Consider the following 14,508-nt stretch of genomic DNA (forward strand, 5'->3'; position numbering starts at 1 on the left):
GATTCTACTATTAAACTTCATATGTTTTAGCTGAAGGTCAAACTGGAAATGATTCAATCAAGTTGGTGATCACATGAGAATATTATGCAGCTTTTCATCACTTTCACTTGGTCTTGTTGGTCCTAAAACATTATATTCAAAGTTTATTGCCCCAAATCCAGCTTTTCCTTGATTTCCCTCCCATTTGAATATTGGATCCAAGGAGCTGCATTCAGAATCGGCTGTGTCTGTGTGAGCTGGACTGGCTCCGCCCACACATGCCCTTCTAGGGAAGAGGAGGAAGTACTTCCTCTCATGGTGCCATGTGCCAGAGCAGAGCTGCCTGATTGTGGGAGGAGTCAAAGGGGGGAGGAGCCTACCTTGATTGTGATTGGCTAAACCCCCGATGACACTATATAGGGTTTGATTTCTGATTGGCTGGTTGTAGAAACCCTTTTTAAAACCTGGAACAAGCCGGGGAGAGAGAGGACACACTTTCTACACTTCTAGGACATCATTCAGGAATGGAGACAGTTAGTACTGTTGGAAAACCTTTGGTGTAGATATATCAACAAAATGGCATGTGGGATGTTTCATTAGAAATAAAAGTGATTGAAATCACGATTGAAATTCATACAAACTTTCAGAGACGGTGTCAAACAAACAACACACAGGCCAGAAACCGGCCCATAAGTGGGTCCAATCTCATAACATTAACACCAGTTATTCACTAAGTGTCACCGGAACTCCCCATTCCTCTATTTCTGATAATGTACCCGCAGATCGTTATAACTCAACACTGGGATCTAGAAATAAACAGTCAATTGCAGCGAGACGCTGCGGTGGAAGTCAGCTTTGTTGCGCCAGTACAGACCTTCGCAGACGTAAATCTGAAGGGAACCACTGTGATTTAAACAGGTTAGTTAGCCGTCTTTTTCCCGATCGCGCCACTAAATCTCATATCCCGGAATGTTTACGATATCCTTCCATCCATTTTCTTCACTGCTTTATCCATTTCAGGGTCATGAGGTGCGGGAGCTGATCCCAGCTGACAGACAATCACACCTACAAGCCATGAAGAGTGATCCGTTAACCTCAGACGTCAGTTTTTGGACTACAAGAGAAAGTTGGCACACACTGGGAGAACATGCAAACGAGAAAATAGAAACACCGTATGTTACTACGAAACAAGAAACAGAAAGTGTTATTTGTTTTGGGGTTGTTTTTTTTTATACAAAACTAAACACATAAATCAAAATAAATCCAGGCAGCTAAATATAATTCGAAACTGGGGGTTTAGTTGAATACTGCTACAGTGCATGCCCTCGAATAATCTTAATGCAGGTTCACTTTCAAGCCACATTCTTAGTTACGCCTCTTTTCTGACCTGGGAGTGCCGAGGTTTATAATCCGAGAGATTGCTCTGCATTTACCGAGGCACACTGCGTATCATTATCCACCCACCCAGACAGTGAATTGCGAAACGCAAATGTTTGTTTTCTTGATTCGCCAGCAAATCTGGTGAAAAGGACTCGTTTGAAACATCACATTTTCATTTGTTCAACATTGACGGAGGTTCCGAGTGTCTCCCTGCTCGTCGGCGATGAAAAAGAAGAAAAAAGGAGGAGGATAAGAAAAAAAATGGCCTGCCGACTCGCTGCTCCCCGAGACACAGACTTTTAACATCCCAACAGCCTTTTTCCACATCAAAATTTCAGCAATGCAGAGGAGTTTGTGTCGACGTGTTAAGAGGGGGGACGTCTTTTGGCCAGTTCCATCTCTCGCTTTTGCTTGGCTCGTGGAATGATGTATAGAAGTAATGCACAGAGAAAATATCCACTGGAGTCATGTCATTTATATTTCAATGGAAATAAATAAGGACAAAGAAAAAAAAAGCAGAAAGGACATGTTTCTCTATTCATCCGGAGACTGCGCGCGTGTGTGTGTGTGTGTGTGTGTGTGTGTGTGTGTGTGTGTGTGTGTGCGTGCGTGCGTGCGTGTGTGTGTGTGTACTTTCCTTTTTTTTTGTAGCAGGATGTGAAACAATAGCTGGAAAGACGCAGTTTTCCGGGAGATTAAAAAGACAAGAGGTAACCGAGGGGTAAGGGGGGGGGGGGGGGGGGGGAGTAAACATATCATGCAGTTGTGCAGAAGCAGGAAAGGATAGTCTTTCAACGAGGACACTTCTGACCTCGGCAAGATGGAAATAGCAATTTAATAAGCTCCTCTTCATTTGACATCACAGTTGCACTACCAGATGCTGAACTTCGGAGGCAGAAGTCTAACTTGTGAATGTTTGCATGTGTAATAGCGACGTAACCTAGATTAGTTTGCTGCGGCGACAACGAGAAATGGAGACGTCCAGGTCGCAAGCTTTACAAGAGCTGTTTGTTGTACCAAATCTCACATGTAAGTTAATGCATTTAAAAGTGCATGTTAAACGTACAGCGGATCCCAAACTGGACGAGCGCCACGCTGATGAGGGCACTGTGCCTGGATGCAGAGCCGACACCGGGCCATCCTTATGAATACGCGATGGGATTTTTCTGGCCTTCAATTATTGAGAGGACCTGAAACATTAAAGTGACACAGGGCGGTTGTAGACAATCATTGGTGAGCCTTTTTAGACAATCTGATGTAATGAAGGAATAAACTCACCCCCTTTTGAATTTTTAACCAAAAACTGAATTTGTTCCCATTTCGGTGCATGACAAGTGTACCGATCTTTTCGGCAATCTATTATTGATTACTGCTGAGACATTTATTCACCCACCACAATTTTGAAAAGCCTTCATATTGCAGCAAAATTCAATAAGAAAAAAGAAGAAAATCATACTATTTTATCTGCTTGTGATTTAAATCAGAGTCCTCCCGGCTGGTCACATTCTTTTATGTCACATGATATTTGAGCTTGATTTGTGCAGAAGCTGCATTTATAATCCTCCTCTTTCCACCATGAAAAATGTGCGTCCATGTGCTCTGTTCTGTTTCCTTTCATGCCTCTGTGCTCGAGCCCCTTTTAGACATGCACATCATCATGTAAATGTGCTGCCAATTTGACATGTCGGTCACATGTTTGAATGATTCCAGTCCGGAATCACTTCTCGAGGAGGAAGTCACGACAGTAATCTTCCTAAGCTGGGCGAGTCACAAAAAAGCTGAAGGCAACAAGGTTAAATCATCATCTCTTAGATACAAAGAGAATTAAATCAATAAACCACACGACCTGATTGGGAATGACCTCACGTCTCCTCGAAAGATTTGCCTTGTGATAATGCGCTCTATAAATATATTCTGGACATTTGTGTTCCCCTTTCCACTAAAATTGGGTGTTGTGTGAACAATAAAACCTAAAAAAAAAAATTAAATTAAAATATCAATGATTATTTTAAAGAAAAATCTGAGTTTTGATTCTATTTGTGATTTTTTCTTTCTCAATGCACTTACAAACGACTGATGTATTGTCTCTACTGTGATTGTACTCAGAGTTATACTGCATATAAACAATCACAATAAAAAGCAAATGCTGTGAGCAATAAATTCAAGCTTTAATCCAGGTTTAAGCAAAAGTGCAACAGCAACCAGGGAATCCCACAAGGAATGGGAGAACGGAACGCTGGAAACAGAAATGACAATTGTGATTTACAACAGAATGATTCAACTAAAAGTAAGTGCATAGAAAACACCCTCCAGACTGCCTCTAAGGTAAGAAGGTACCTGCTCTGTGGCGGCAATGTCCAGTTCTTGTCTTCATTTACAGGTGATGTGTGGCGGTAGATCATATTTACCACTTTCAACATGGATATTAATCACAATTACTGCAGGCTAATGTCAAATGTACGTCACTGTGACAAATGTCAAATGCATGCAAGTTGAGTCAATAAATCCAGTGTGGAGATATATAACAATTCTAAATAAATTAGGAGTAGATTCTACAAACTGCCTAATTATAACTTTCTTTGACATTTGCAAATGGTGTCACGATCACGGCTTTGAATCATTGCAAACTTCTGTCTTCTCATAAGAGCAAATTATCACATTATCAACTCCTTCCTGATGGGACAGAAAATGATGAAATTATAGGCACAACTTAATATCTGCTCATTCTCGACTTGGGTGTTATTAAACATTACAAAAACAGCAAAATTCAATAAATTGTGAAACTGAAACCATCTTAGGATTTGCAGCTGAGGAGTGGCGGGGAGCATCCTTCACGCTAACAACAGCTATTAATTAGGACTTCAATGGAATAAGTTTGGAAATCCATCAGCGCTGAAGGCTGTGAGAGAGCTGAGGAGGCTCAATTATTATTTCCATCTCATCAGTGCAGTGACACCCTATCATGGCTCTTCATATAATTGTCCTGTCATGTTTCTTTCTTCTTCTTCCTTCTTTTTTTTTTTAAGCATTTGCCAAACATTTTACATTAAGAAGACCCGTCACGTGTTCAAGTGCAATGAAGTTGTCAATTCAACGGGCAGCAGTGCCACAGACCCACTGACTGTGAAATCATTCAGATGTGTGGCGTACGTATACTGCGGCTGCTCTTCAGACGTCTGTGACGTGAGCTTGAGGCTCGATCGCGCGTCTTTGAGCACCAGTGGCAGGTCAACATATGTCTTCTGATGCGACGCTCACTGGGGTTAAAAACTACGCTTTGGCAGAAGAAGACAGGGGCTTCAAGAGGCGGCACCTGTCGCCCCGGGGCGGAGGGGAGCGCCGTACCTGGCGTGATATATTTAGATAATTTGTGCGTATTTGGGGAATTTTTTTTTTTTGGCCGTCCACATCTCGCTGCCTGGCGGAGGCTCCAACAAGATCACGTCAAGGGAGGGGGGGGGGGAAAATTCAACTGACTCGACGCCGAGACACTAAATCATTGAGTGATCGAGGTCGTATTCATGTGTAAATCTGCCCAAAATCAACTCAACGTCGGAGATTCCTGAGCAGTAAAAACCCGACTGCTTGTACGGCAGGACACGTCTCGGTTGCTTCACTAACCATTTGTTTTAAATGCACCACTTAATGGGGAGGGCAGAGTCAATCACAGTGTTTTTAGGTGTTTTAATGTTGTCATATCCCACAATGTTTGATCACCAGGTCATATTTTATGGGCTTCTATTAGTACAACGCTTGTGATTTGGGGGGAGGAAGCAGCCACACGGTGCAGATATCTGTTTGTTTACGGATTTATCAAGGCGCTGTGTGTATCTCCGAGGTAAGCAGCGAATCCTGGTGCACTGGCGTGAGTATAAAAATCTACTTAAGCACCACAGCGCAGCGTTTAAATCAAGTCCAGGGCTTTATAAAAATGCAATTACTGCCGAACAGATTTACGAGTGCTTCTGCAATTATATAATTAAAGTAATAATTATTTCTGCAAGGCACATTCACAGCTACACTGCGCTTCACAAACGGGTTAAATAACATAAAAAAAACAAAAACAAAAAAAACAACAATAGGAGAATCAATAAAACAGGAGTCAGTGCCCCAGGAAGGCTCCAAGGTGTTGTGTTTATACAAATTGGAAGCAAGAGAGACCTCTGATGTAGGAAAAAACACAAAGTTACACCATTTGTGAGTACAATGGAGACATGGATTACTTAAAGCTAATCAATAGTGGATTAATGACTCTAATTTTGCAGAAGTTCTTTTTTGGACAAGACTTTTAAAACAAGCCGTGCCCAAAACCAACAAAATACAGAACAAGTGCGAAAATGCACCAATCAGTCCTCCTCCCCGCTAACAGACGCCACGACAAATACATGATCATTGTCATTCTCTTCATCTCCCAGAGCTCATAATCTACTTGTGGTTTTTGCTCTTGGTTGTACAACCAGGGTGGAGAATTTACCCCGCATAAAAAAAAAAAATGACACTTCATCTAAAACTTCATTTGCATCAAGCAGTAAAGTCGCTCTTGTGTCAGGGGGGTTGACAGTGACTTTGACAGACGGGCTGACAGGGCGGGCTCTCGCACTGACAAGAAAAGGAGAGAAATCACACGGATATGGCGGCGGACCGCAGATTGCAGGTCACGGCGTCCTCGTGTACAATCACATATTCTGACACTCTGGCTTGCTGAACAGCGCATAGTACCAGGACATGGCCAGATGTGTCGACAGCTTCCATTTAACTGGAACAGGCTTACAGAAAAGATATTGCTTTTTTTTTTTTTTTTTTAACCTTAATTTGGCAATGTGTGAATACAGATCATATCTGCAGGTGGTGGAGCGCAATGCATGTAAGTTATAGACACTGCATCGCGATAGACAAACACTGCTGCATTAAGTTGAAAGGCATCTTATTTCGGACTTTTTGAGGATATTTAATTCAATCCCTCCAATGAAATAAAGCTAAAGTTCACTTCTTTCTCAGTGAAGCAAAAAAACAAAACAAACAAAAAAACAAGCAGCAGGACATGGGTCCTGCTACAGCATCGTTTCCCCTCATATGGAAAGGGCCATTTTGGTTGACAAATCTGCAAGCTCCACCTAACACATTTACATAATTTACCAATTTGCATAATAACCGAAGTGACACTTAACAAGCAGCCCTGTCTGCTAAAAATTGCATCTACATACAATTAAACTGTGTTCCAAATTAAGTATTTTCTGCCTTTTAAAGAATTAATAAATGCATTGGCCAAGAAATGTTGGTTTATAGTCTATTTTTAATTTGTTACAGGTGGGTTTTCATTCCAGGCCATCAAATACTGTTTCTTAGTCAAAGTTCTTTGTTGTATTTGAGATACGACCTGCTTTCCAGAGGATCTGTCAGTTTTTTAAAATATGAAAACACTCCATTTGTCTCATGAGTCACATTTTTATTTGACCTTGCTAGTCACAAATAAATATAATTTACCAGAAAATACACTTCCCTTGAAACAAAGTCAAGAATGCCATTTAGTTTGTACGGGGCCACAAATATTAAGGGAAGGAAGGGAGCTCGTGTCCAAACAGGGGAGCGCGAGTGCACAGAAATACATTTTCACAACGAATAGAAAACAAGCCCCATTATTGAACTTTGTAATCTTCTAAAGTTCCTGCCAACTCTCAAGTATGGATGATTGTCTGGATGGAGGCGATGTAGCTCACTTGGACTTTATTAAAGGGGGGTGATTCTCCAGGGAAGAGTGAGCTAACATCAGTTAACTGATTCCAATAGAATGCTGGAGGGCTCCCTCTAGTGGCTGCTTTAATTATGACTGCAACATTGGAGCCTGAGCGTGAAGTGGGACCATGTCGTGTTAGGATGCCGCCACGGTGAGGCTGAACTGATCTGAACCATGAAGGTTTTGCATGATGAAACAACCAATAATGCAATAATGGTCAATAACATAATCATTGCCAGTAATGGAACAATTTGGCAGTTTGAATGGAATGAAGCCAATCGGGTAATAATACCTTGCCAAGCGAGTGCCACATAGCCGGCATTCCCAATGAATGAATATGATGATTATTCTATCTACTAGACTTATTTTTGATAGGCAGGCTGCACAAAACTGAAATAAAAAATATATTTTGCTTCTAAAATATATAGTCCTATAACTGTGGCTCCATCTTGCAAGGATTTATTTCTGAAATTGTATAATAATGCATTTGATTATTGACAAAATTATCACAAGATATCAAATCATATCTCAAATATCCTACTGCACTATTGCCAAGCTACTACATTGACTTGATTGCATTTGAAGTTGTCAAATATATTACATTATTGGCGGATATGACATCACGGACCAATATCACATTAATTGATTATTCCATAGGCATTTTATGAACGCAAGTACATTCAAGGTGAAACAGCGATTTGTTGGAGAAGTTTGGCCTCAGGAGACACAACCAGACTAAATGGCCCCTGACAAAAACGCTGGTAGTTTATACAATTGTCGAGGAAGCCTGTTATTTGCAAGTGGGAGTTTGAATGGCACCCACCCAATCGTCCTAAGGAAAGGGTGTCACACATAAGGCCTCATGGCCCAAATTGGTCCGTTCCAGTTCACGTGGTAGCATCTCAAAGTGTTAAAATTACAAAGGAAATGTATTTCAGCTCAGAAGAGTAATTACTGTAGTTTCTGGCTCACAGTTTTGGGAAGAGGAGCAGACATAAAAACGAGCCTTCTTACGACCAGCAATTAAAATACTGGGAGAGTGAAGTTGTAAAACATGTGTGCTCCGGACTGCAAAAATCATTTATCTTTTTAAATTCCCACTGCAAATAATAGTTCAAGCTTTTTTCACCTTTTCATCAAGAGACGTCATTAAAAAAAAAACATATTGTACTTATTTTTGAATTGTACCAAAATAAAGGGGGATACATTTTGGTTATGTAAAGACTATTATGCAGTTGTTCTACTGGTCCCACTTGAGATTAGGTTGTGTACGTGTATAGTGTCGGTGACGCCAGGACTGAAATGAGTTTGACACCCTTGCATCAGCTATGAATCTTGAGCCCAGTCAAACATGGGGCTCATGAACGACCCCAGAGAGGAGCTGTGTCAAATTAAAGCCAGTGCAATAACACAAGATCATGGAGATCTTAGTCATTTGATATAGGGGAGAAAAAAAAATGGCTTCCAGTTGATGCTAGTAAAAACGTTCAGTAGCCAAACAAAAGAAACTGTAATCCTTGAACAGGTTTTTCTTGTACACATCACAGTTGAAAGTGAAAACCCCCAATTGTCAGCTCTCGTTTTAAAGCAAAGTTTTATTCAATGTGAACTTGAGGGGGAAAAAAAAAAAAACCATGGGAAAAAAAAAAAATTAAGCCATGTTACTTGGACTAAAGCTGACTGATGAAATTCCTTATAGACTTAACATCATTGGCACACTTTGTACTCGGCACACACTGCCAGCCTTTCCTTTTCGTAATAGCTGCTGGGTTATCGAGAGAATTACATTTACTATTCTTTTTACACCCTCTTTTGCCAACAGAGTGATGGTGCGACAGTAAAATAAAAAAAATTACTCTGCAGCTCCATAATGCCATTGTTTAAAGAAAACCCTACTGTGCATGCCTTGTCTCCACTGCTACGTATAATAAAAGTCTGTTTCATTGTTTAAAAAAAAACAAAAACGCATTCATCATCCCAGTCGCACACTGTGCTAATTGTGCCATGACATATGTGATACATGGAGACGTGAGAGCAGAGGCCACGTTTCACGGACTCGGCGAGACTCCAGCTCCTCACAATGATCCCTGTCGGACACATTGTGGTGAAATAATACCGATACTTGTACGTGACTGATCTGCCCCTCATACCCATGGAAAACTGACTCAAATTGGATTTAAAAAGCTAAAGAGTGTCTTAACTAGGACAGCGTCATATTGGTCTGGACCCAAATCTGGTGTCTGTGAAAGCAGAAAATTGGAATATGGGTTTGGGTGCTAAGTTGGCCAAAGTGACAAGGCCAGTGCGGCTGCACTCGGGTAACTCCTAAGCCTCTCTTTGTGCTCGGATGGAAAAAAAAAAAAAAAAACTCAGACTGACAAAGTGTGAAAGGCATCATTTAAGGTAACAACTAAGCCTCCCAGGACGCTGGAAATGTTTTCACTCTCAAAGCCACATGTTGTGCGAAATACTAATCAAGCTAATTCAAAAGCACCGTATTCAGATAGACACAGTGGGGGGGGGGGGGGGGGGGTGTGACCATCCAAAATGAAACACCCACCATCTTGAAAGCCTTGAGTTTGTCACTGAGAGGAAAAAGACTGATGTCAAAGGAGAGCACGTGGCATTTTTTTGGTCAACGATGACCAACGACTTGCTCCGGATATGAAGCAGCTCTTGGTAAATATCCCCACGACAACATTGAGCATCATGGCGACACATCTGGACAGACTGATGTCCCAGCTCTGCAGTTGCTTTTAGAGTATTTCAGTGCAATGCATTGATTTGGTTTTCCGTCCTGCAAAATGTGCTGTTTTGATCCGGTCCCTCCATTCTCATCAAGCTCACTTCCAGCCACAACAGGCAGCTGTTCGGTGGAGGGAAAACAGAAAACAACAACCTCTGATCAGTCCAAAGTGTGCTATTTGCCTGGCAGTTAGTGACTCTAACAAGTGCCATATATTTCACTGAGGGAGTCCCTGGAGTCCAAAACAGTCATTAGAAACAGCGCATACTAGACTTACTTCATTAAGTTGCTGGAGGCACCTCTGAAAATAAATCCTCATGTTGATCCATTGCTCTATTAGATTTGTTCAAGCTAATATTTTTATTGCGATTTTAATGCTACCCTGCACTATGAATCCAAAATACAGGCACCACAGTGCAAAATTTAATTTTATTTAAAGACCTTGAAATGTTTGTGTTTTTAATTGTATGACGCCTGGAAATAAACTGTGACTTAACTTAGATGCTAACTTAGAAAATGGCACTCAATAGTTGGAGTTCTTGCAAAAATATAAAGGAGGTAAAAGCCTTTAAAATGATGTGCATTTTTGAACAATTCAACAGCTATATTAAAGATTTCTTTGAGCCTGTGCATACTGAGGAGTATTTGCCAGCTGAAGAGAGACAGATAACATCTATCGAGTGGTGGAGACCATAAAAGGAGCTAAAACACAAAAAACAGTTGGTAATTGGTAACCGTTATAGCTCATGCCAGTGATATTTAAGGGGTAAAATATTACGCGGTCACAGTAAGGCACAGCACAAGGTGGCAAAAACAAATCACCACTGACTAGATCTACATGAATATTGAGTTTTTCCATGCAACTTTAGCTTCCCATAATGGGAAGTTACAAGCAAAGCTGACCACATTTCTCAATTTTAAGCCAATAAAGCTCATGAAAGAACTGTAATTACATTTTTTTTTTTTTTACATCTTGGTGATATTTCTATTGGCTCATTCCCTAAACTTGATAGCTTTTGCTTTTCACTGGCAAAATGTGCCCATTCCATTTGGCTGAATCATTGCCCACGGAGACCTTTGGATGTTGTCGTCAGTCTGTCAATACAGATCAATGAAAGTTGCTTAACATCCCTTTGACCTTTATCTCGCTGTAAATTAAACTAATGATGTTAGCAATAACAACCCTTCTCTATAGCCAATACGCCGTCTGCGGGCCGAATAGAAATGCTGAATGAAACACTTGTTTCTGTGAGTTTGCGTCTTTGAAGGACGCGAGCTGCTACTTGAATGACAGCCACGATCCAAAAGTAAAACACGATGCTATAGGAACATGGATTAGAAGAGAATGAAAAAAGGAGAATGAAACTGGAGGACCATTTTATCAGGCGCCCAGCTGGTTCCTCCATCTGCAACAGAGGCATTTGGGATGAAACTGTTTTGACAGATTTCTTGATTAAAATAGAAACGTGAAATGCTAATTCATACCCAATACGCATGGGTTGCAATTTCCTGGTTACAGCTCCATTATGCTTGTCATGTCTCTAAATCCTCCCTGAAACCACCTCTCAAGTAGGATGAAGATTATCCAGATTTTCAGCATCTAAACTATCTGCCTTCAAGTCATGAAAAATAGACAAGTTTTGAGATTGATTAAAGTCAGGTTTTCTTTTTTTTTTTTCTTTCTTTCAAATCCAAATCCTTGCCTGAGCAGTGAGAATATCATTTATCAGTTTTTTTTTTTCTTTTCTAGATTTATTCCAATCCGATTACTTAAATCCTATCCATAAAGTTTTGAGACACTGTGCTGGAACTGGATGCGATTTATCTGAAATCTGAAGCAGATGGAAACACTTTAAAACCATTAAAAATTCACCGAAGCAGGTGTGCACAAGCTAGAGCCATTTAGTCAGTGGCCCATATGCAGGTCAAACCGCCAACAGATTCAGTGTTAGTGTTAAAGCAGCAGCAGCTGCTGCTCATGAAGTAAAACACTTCCAAGAGGTCGCTATTGTTGTTTAAACGTTTCTTACAAATGTTAAACCAACTTCTTGTTTGATTACATTTACAGTAAATCTAAAGGTTCGTCATGACCTCGGGAAGATTCACTATGGCTTCGCGTTAAACCAGAGAATTTGCGTGACTCCTCCTTAATCCAAAAACAAAAAATAGGGTGTTTACAAAATATATAGAAAAGAGAGATTTGCCACGAAAGGGTTTTCACAAAACAGCCTATATACTGTCAACTTATATTCTGGAAAGATCGGTTTAAAAACGCGAATTAGTCAAACCCTACTTAATATCACTATGGCTCACTAACTCATTAAATGAGAACACCGACTGTGTTTTGATTAAATGATTAAACAGTGCACATTTGAAAGAGGCTTTTGGGTTATTAGCTTGCGTCTGAGATGGCACTATCACACATCAACATACAGAAGATCAGCGGGGTTCAAATGACTCATTATCATATGTCACTCAGTCCTTTTTACTGGTAATTCCCGGGAAAATGAAGTAGGAAAACACTCATTTTCAACCTCTCCAGACGTGCGTCAGCAACATTTGACTTTGTGATTGTATGTCGAAACAAAGCAAAGCTGTGAAAACCACAACGTTTGAATACCAGTGAACTGGTAAGTGGGTTAAATTTGTCGGCCACACGTGCGATTGAAGTTCGTGGAGACGGTTGTTGTTGCTGAGAGATTGTCTCCAGCGGCAAAAGACAAACAGGGGAACAGCAGGTTTATTTGACTTTGACAAAAAAAAAAAAAAAACAATCCCTCACACAGGAGATGCCAGCTGAAGGCCATGCCGGAGGCTCGGTGACTCGCCGGGCCGTTAAAAGTTTGAGGCAAGACCCCGACAGCGAGTGGATATTTTCAAGCCCACAGCTTGTCAACGACGTGAATCCTGAGCTCCAACCAAAAACTGTGCAGATAAGGGGATTATTCGCTGTAGCCCTCATCACAGGATGTGTCAATACCTCCTTCAGGACAAATGCAGCTACAATGCAGGACAGAAAGGGGCCTATTCCACCTCTGCTTTTATTTTCTAAGCATCTTCATAATCATTCTTCATAAGCTCCACCTTGCAATCTTGTGTTTTGTACTCCCACCTAAAATCCTCAATATGTAAAAATCCTGCACAAAGGAGGAGAGAAAAGGGGGAGAATGTGAAGATTCTTAGTCGGCTTTATCCCCATGTCTGAGACTCGAAAGCCGTTCACCTGTTGACTACGTGAACAACACGTCTAATACCACAGAGTAACCGCAAATACACGTGACAGCAATAGTTCTGTGACTCGGGAAATGTCTTTCATGACCAAAGAGACATGGATTCGCCTCCGTCACAGTTAAAAAAAAAAAAGAAAAATAGTTGGAACATTTCTGAAGTTAGTTCAGCAGAGGTACAAAATGAAAATCCCCCATGTATGTTTCATGAAAAAGAAACAAAACTTCTGCATGATTGCTTTCTGAACCTTCCCCCACTCGCAGGCATATGTAGATTTTTGAGGCTAATTTTGGGCACCGACTCTAAAAATGTCTCTCACAATATTAAAAACCAAAACACGGAGGCCAGGACGACACAGAGGATTGAGAACACACACTTTTCTCTGCTGGAAACCTCAGAACGACTCTTCTGTGTAAAGCTGTGCCCCCCCCCCCCCAACACTACCAGTGAATCTTCAGGTGCAAGAGCTTAACCTCAATGTGGATATCAATTATTTTTGCTTCAGGGTCCACAATGCTCTCGAGGCAACTTGTTAAAGGAAATGTTTTGACACATCCAGTGTAAGAAATTAAATGGATTAAACTGCAAACAAAGAGGAAAAACACAGTCGTCTTTTGACAACACTGACAGGCGGCTTCGAGACTGTGCGTTGTGAAGTACTTTACCTGCTTTGCCAATAATAGAGTTGGTTCAGCTCAGCGAGATGCATCTCGACGCATCATTTCAACACTGTGTCATGCTGGAGCCAAAATGGGACCGCAAATGTGCTAAGCATCACATCACTGAGTTTTCTTTTTCTTTTTTTTTTATTATTATCTTCTTTTCTTTTTTTCATGCATTTTTATGCATCTCCCGTTTAGCTTTGTTTCAGAAGTTGCTTAATCGCTGACTGCGAGAGATGAAAATACAAGGCCCAGCTGAGCAGGAAAGGCTCTCTGGAGTGACGACAACAAAAAGGAAAAGTAGGCCCGCTCTAAAATACTGGTGAGGTTTTAAAGGTGTTATGGCATCGCACCCAGAATTCACTGCAGCTTTGCAAAAGATATTTATATTAATGAAGATAGCAACAGCTCTAGACATTCACTGCTCCCCACTCTATTGCGTTTATGCCCTACAGAGTTGATCTCCTTTTGTGTCATCCCACTATTCAAGAAAATAGGCTACTGCTGAGCACATCATCAGTCTCTCTCTCTCCCTCTCCCTCGCTCCTCTGTTCCCTCCAACACCACAATAGAGTCTGCGAAGGCATGAATGATAATTTGCCCTAAATGATCATGATAGATGCTGCTTCATTCACACTCAAAATTAAGTATTAAAAAAAAAAAAAAAAAAAAAAAAAACCCGGAGGTGTGGGTGGAGGGATCGTGATGGAGATTTATGGGATTCAGGGCAAACTGTATATTGTAGCATGTGAGACGGGCACACTCTTTTTTTTTTATAG

At 40.9% G+C, this 14,508-nt stretch overlaps 1 protein-coding gene across 1 annotated transcript in view; it reads right to left on the minus strand.

Annotated features, from left to right (window-relative positions):
* Nucleotides 1-14,508, minus strand: part of grin2ab (glutamate receptor, ionotropic, N-methyl D-aspartate 2A, b) — a gene marked incomplete at both ends in the record, with an annotated part of 110,800 nt that overhangs the window by 94,747 nt on the left and 1,545 nt on the right. The window lies entirely within an intron of this gene.

The sequence above is a fragment of the Blennius ocellaris genome (genome assembly GCF_963422515.1).
Source record: "Blennius ocellaris genome assembly, chromosome: 3".
Taxonomy (NCBI): domain Eukaryota; kingdom Metazoa; phylum Chordata; class Actinopteri; order Blenniiformes; family Blenniidae; genus Blennius; species Blennius ocellaris.